Raw genomic sequence first — 5,768 nt, 5'->3', positions numbered from 1 at the left:
AAAGATTTTAAAACCTGAGCTAAATACACACATTACATTTCTATAGCACTTCCAAATCATTTCATCCTCGTTATCTTATTTGATCGTGACCTTCCTATAAGTTGGGTAGGGGGAGCCTTATTCTGGGAAAATCATGGACACGTGGTTCAGCATGCCAGCTCTTTCCCTGTCCCTTTTCTAGAAAATCTGATCCACCCTTAGACCTTGAAAAGTACAGCCCCATATAGCACAGGATCTCCCACCACAACTGCTGGTTAGAGTGAGGCTATCTGCAGCATCAAAACTAGAACCAACCTTACATATCCACCAGTAGGAAAGAGTGACCTCCACTTTGGAATGAAGGATTAACATGTAGCCAGAAGGCATAACAGTTTTGGATTTTTTTTGAGACAGAGTTTCGCTCTTGTTGCCCAGGTCGGAGTGCAATGGTGCAATCTCGGCTCACTGCAACCTCTGCCTCCCGGGTTCAAGTGATTCTCCTGCCTCAACCTCCTGAGTGTCTGGGATTACAGGCACCCGCCACCATGGCCAGCTAATTTTTTGTATTTTCAGTAGAGACAGGGTTTCACCATGTTGGCCAAGCTGGTCTTGAACTCCTGAGCTCAGGCAATCCACCCGCCTTGGCCTCCCAAAGTGCTGGGATTACAGGCGTGAGCCACCGCTCCCGGCCCTGGTAATTTTTTTTTAACAGTGTAGATTAATGTAGAATTTGCCCCTCAATGGGTCTGTAATTTCTTTCTTATTTCCTTGTAATCCCCTAGTACTCGACCTAGAAGACACTCAGACATAGTTAAGCAACTGATATCCTGAGAGAGCCCTCGGAAAATGGAGTGTGATTTAAGAATAAAAAAACAAGAAAAAGAGAAAAAAATTCACGTCAATTTTTCTCTTTTCCTAGTGCTGCATAAAGCACAGCTCTGTTGCAAAATAATATCTAACATTCAATCTGATAAACCTGTGTTGGTTGAGCACTTACTACGTGCCAAGCACTGAGCTATGTCCTTGAGTTGCTACCCAACGTGAAATTCGAGTCTATCCAATTTTCTGACATCTCTTGTCTCCACACTGGTGTCCACTAAACTCTTTTCCCTACTGGTTATGATGCATCACTGAATAATCTCACTTCCTGGGTGAAAAATAATTTACATTTCTCTCTTGACAACTGTGTTTCGATAGCCTTCCATTGACCTACATACCTCAGGTATGGGCGTGTGTGTATCTGGCATTTTCCTCCTTGCTGGGTGCCAATTTTATGAGACATAATCCACAAACATTTCGAATACCTACTTACACTTAAGAATCTACCTGCCTATATATTTCCAGAAGCTTCAGTCTCTCCCCACCCTTATGTATATTAGTGCTAATGAATATGAGCATTAAAACTAATCTGTTCATCACAGACTAACTTCTGATTGTCACAAACAACTATCTGACTGAATCATCTTTGGCAGTTTGATTCTTTTCAAGAAAAAAACACGACTGAAAACGATTAAGATAAACTTGAGTTAAAATTCCCCCCCAAACATACTGATAGACAAAAGGTGCTTAACCTATTATAAGATTAACAACAGTACAATTAATAGTAATAGCTCCCATTTACTAAGTGCTTTACTGTGCTAGGCACTATGCTACTCTCATTATGAATATCTAATTTTGACCTCACAACAGTCCATTTTACAGATGAGTCGACTGACTTCAGAAAGAAGTATATGGAGCTAGGGCTCCAATCTCGGGTCTGTCTCTATCCACTAAATGGCAATGTGTGATACTACCAACACTGTTTTAGAAAGTTTTCGATTCTACATGTAGATAGAACTTTTTCTATCTATATACCCTAATATGTTTGTTTATAAATATGTATATATATGAAATTGGTAAATTTACCAGAGTACAATTATTCTAATAAACAACCTCATAGTTCTATAGTTAAGATGGACCTGAACTCATTTTGTTGAAAGTCCCTGCTTTTTATCTGAACAGTGCCTACAAAAAAAATCTGTTTGCATTTTACTGAAACCCCTCAGTTCTTAGGGCCTTTTCTCCACACTGTCCAGGACGGCTCAGAGGAGACACACTTAGGGACTCAGTCGCCATGGCAACTGCCAAGCTGCAGGGCCTCCAGCTGGGAGGTGGGCCTGGAAGGTTGTGGAAAATACAGAAGGCAGCCCCAGGGTGGTTTCAACAGTTTCCCCGGCCTGGGCCATCCCACCAGGAAGCAGAAGGCACCCTGACCAGCCCCTCTGCAGAGATCAACCATGGCCAGCCTGGGACTGTTTTTCTTCTTTTTGAAGGGGTTAACGGGTACAAGGAAATGGATCTCTCCATTTATACTTCAGAAGGACAAGAAGATCATTTCTTACGGAAGAAACGAAGTACAGAGGAACCGCGGCCACTGTTGCCCTCCACTCTCCCGAGGGCCTTTCCCTGGGCCCTCGCTCCTCCTTGCAGAGCCGCACTTGCGCGAACTTCCCGCTTGGGGGTTATGGGAAGGGCCTCTGTGGATGATGGGAAATCTCCGCAGGGGATAATGGGAAGGCCTCGCGGGGGATGATGGGAGACCCCTGCCACAGGAATATGGACAGCCCCTTTTGATTTTTAAGCAGTGGAAGAGGATTTCCTCTCATTTTCCAGTAGGGAAAAACCTCCTGATGATGTCCTCATCTTTCTGCCTCTCATCTCCCTGCCACTCCCATGCCCCAGGAGAGGAGGAAGGTGGGCTGAGCAAGAATTTTGAGGGCCTTCAGAATTGGAAAGCGCTGCTTCTGGCATCACCAGGCATTTCCAGGTCACTGTGGGGTTAGGGGTCAGGGATCCTGGGGCTCTGAGTGAGGCATCGACTTGGCTTGATGAAGTCCTCCTGGGGCTTACTGGGTGCGCAGAGAGGTGCCCAGCGCTCCAACTGCCTCTTGGCAGTTGTGGCTCTCAGCTGGATCTGGGCTGGGATGCAGCTTCTTTCTGGAAGGAGGAATTTAGAATCCAGTCCAGGTGCTGCTGCAGGAGGTGCCGGGAGGTCCATCCTGTTGTTCACCCCTTCTTGCCTTTGGTGTCAACTATTTGGATAATTGCTAAACCCACAGTGTAGTGAAATTACTATAGATTGACTGAAAGATTTGGGAGGGAAGACCCTGGCTAATTTGTATGGGATAGAAATCAAATTGTAAACCTTATGATTTAATAGCTATAGCTAGACGTCTAGCTGCTAATGATGTGGTCCAGAACAGGGTTTGCTTAACCATGTGGTTTGCTTAACCATGTGGTTTGCTTAAGCCACTCTCTGGTGTTTGCAATCCAAGGCATTTGAACCAGTGGTCCTCTGCATGGTAGATGGTTTACAGTCACTGCCAGAAAACTGTAGTTATTTCTTTATATCACAGATCTGGGAGGCAGTATAGTGATGGGCAACAATTGCTCTTGGGTCACATGGCTTGATTTGAATCCCACTAGCTGTATGATCTTGGGCAAGGATCTTAACTGCTGTCGACCAAAGTTAAGGCTGTTGAGGCAGAAATTGATAAAGGCTTATTGAAAGCCGAATTTGAAGATTGAATGGGGAAGACACACCAACAAAGTTGGGTGTGTTCCAAAGTCTGTTACAAGTTGCAATGCTTTTATAAGAAAGTTGAGGAATGGGAAGGGGACTCCTCATGTTGGAGTTGTCTTTTTTCATTGGAGGGACAATATAGAGGTTACAGTCGTTGGCTATGGATGACAACATACAGGCTAAAATGTTTTCTGCATATGCACAAGACAATCAGTGAAACGTCATGATTTAGAAACAAATCAGTATCCTTTTCAGTGCCAGTAGTTTACGTATTAATTAGTACATCAACAGTCTGAGGAACTCATGATAAGATTTGAAAGATTCACAGTAAGATTCTTTCCTCAAGTATAGGATGTAAAACATGAATCATAAGACCTTCTCCAGGTAGTTAAAACATAGTTTATTCTTTTAAGTATAGGGATGCATGACTTAACTCGTGCCTAGCATGGCCTTAGGTCCTGTTTATAAGTTGGTATCTTACTGCCACAGCATCCATTCTGTCAGTCTTATGATCTCTATTTTAACATTAATGCTTGTTAGTTGTTGTGTCTAAACTGCAAAAGGGTATTAGTGAGGCATGTTCGACCTCTCACCCATCATGGCTGAGAACTCAGTTTCTAAGGTTTCTGGGGCCCCCTTGGCCAAGAGGGGGTCCATTCAGTCAGCTGTGGTGGGGCTTAGGAGGTTATTTTTAGTTTATACCCCCCTATAACTCCCTTTCCTTAGATGTTCAGTGGAGAAATGATAGTGAGGATTTAATAAGATAACTCATATAAAATTCTTAAAACAGAGCCCGCACACAGTGTCAGAACTTAGTAAACATTGGTTACTGTCATTGTTAGGACAAATTTGAAAGCTAAATTTCTGACATTTTAAATGTAAAAAACGAGAATTTATTTGCATATACTTATGTTACCATTCTAGATTTCTAACATTTAAAATGCTTTTGGCATTTTATTGTAAAAATAGGACATGCTTAATTGTAGTAACTGGGAAACTGCCAATATGTAGAGAAGAAAATGATAATCATCTGTTATCCCTAACTGCCCACTTTTCCCCATAAGAAAAGCTGTTCAATTTTGGTGTTTACAACATTTTTATCTCTGCAACTAAAAAACGACATACTTTTGGAATCTTGCGTGTTGCTTGTAACTTGTGTATGTATTCAGTAAGTAATATATTTGGGCCTGATGATGGGTTATGGTTGTAACCTTTCATATTAGCGTTGGGAAGAATCTCTAGCGGATGTGTGCTCTGAAAGATCAGCAGCTTATTCACCGCGTGGATTTGGCTTCTGGGATTCTCCCATCAAGACCAAATCCTATGGTTATTCAGTCACTCATCCCCAGCTCCTGCAGCAATAACAAACAACACAGCTTTGCAGTCTGGGATGATGGCAGAGGAAATGGGAGATCGTGAGGGGCCTTGGGCAGGCGGAGTGAGTCGGGTGAAGCAGATTTCCAAGCCTGCCCGTGTACATGCGTGTGCGTCTGTGATTGTGTGGGTGTGTGACAGTGGAGGGGAGCCAGGAGCGAGAGGAGAGGACCGGAGATCGTACGGGACACCTGAGAGTCAGAGGCCCGAGGGGGCTGGGACTCATGTCGAGGTCGGGGAAGGATGTAAAACCCGGACGGACATCAGTGTAGGCCGCACCTGCTGAGAGGCCAGAGCTGCCTCCTTGAGAGTGAAGTTGTTTACAGACAAGAGAAGAGATCTTGGTGGACACATCTCTGCTAGCCGCGAATCCCGAAGGGTCAGCAGAGCCTAGAAAGGTAAGTGGGGGTGGGCAGCACCCCTGGAGGGGCCTGCGAGGCCCGGGGGCGGAAGGGAGCGGGCAGTGCCCGCACTGGGCAGGGGTAAAACCCTCTCGAGAGTTGGCTCAGACGCGTTTCCCACGTCCTTCCTCTTGAGGGCCCAGTACCCAGGTGGCTCCTCGTCGTGGCGTCACAGAACAGCTGACTAAAGTGATGGATTTCAGGGGCCAGCGACGGCGAGGTCCAGGTCAGAGAGCCGGTGGGCAGCCAGGCACCCACCCAGTCCCTGCCCAGTCCCCGCCCCCTCCCTTCCCGAGCAGTGATTGGCCGAGGCGGCCCCTCGTTGCTATGACGGCACCCGAGTGCTGCCACTGGCTCCACCTCGTCCCTTCCGCCCCGCCCCTCCGCATTCCCGGGCGGTGATTGGTCAAGGTGCCCTTCCCGTTGCTATTACAGTACGCAAAGGCTGCCAG

General features: G+C 45.7%; 1 long non-coding RNA gene across 1 annotated transcript; it reads right to left on the bottom strand.

Moving 5' to 3' along the window:
• Window positions 1–4,681: 4,681 nt before the first annotated feature.
• LOC101177137 lies at window positions 4,682–5,584 on the bottom strand. Its single transcript, XR_001114586.2, has 3 exons — window positions 5,463–5,584; window positions 5,195–5,305; window positions 4,682–4,893 (listed from the first exon to the last, which is right to left on the bottom strand). It is a non-coding gene; the product is annotated as an uncharacterized LOC101177137 (long non-coding RNA).
• Between the last annotated feature and the right edge of the window lie 184 nt (window positions 5,585–5,768).

This window comes from Nomascus leucogenys, chromosome 25 (genome assembly GCF_006542625.1).
Source record: "Nomascus leucogenys isolate Asia chromosome 25, Asia_NLE_v1, whole genome shotgun sequence".
Taxonomy (NCBI): Eukaryota; Metazoa; Chordata; class Mammalia; order Primates; family Hylobatidae; genus Nomascus; species Nomascus leucogenys.
This window is presented reverse-complemented; position numbering and strand designations above follow the sequence as displayed.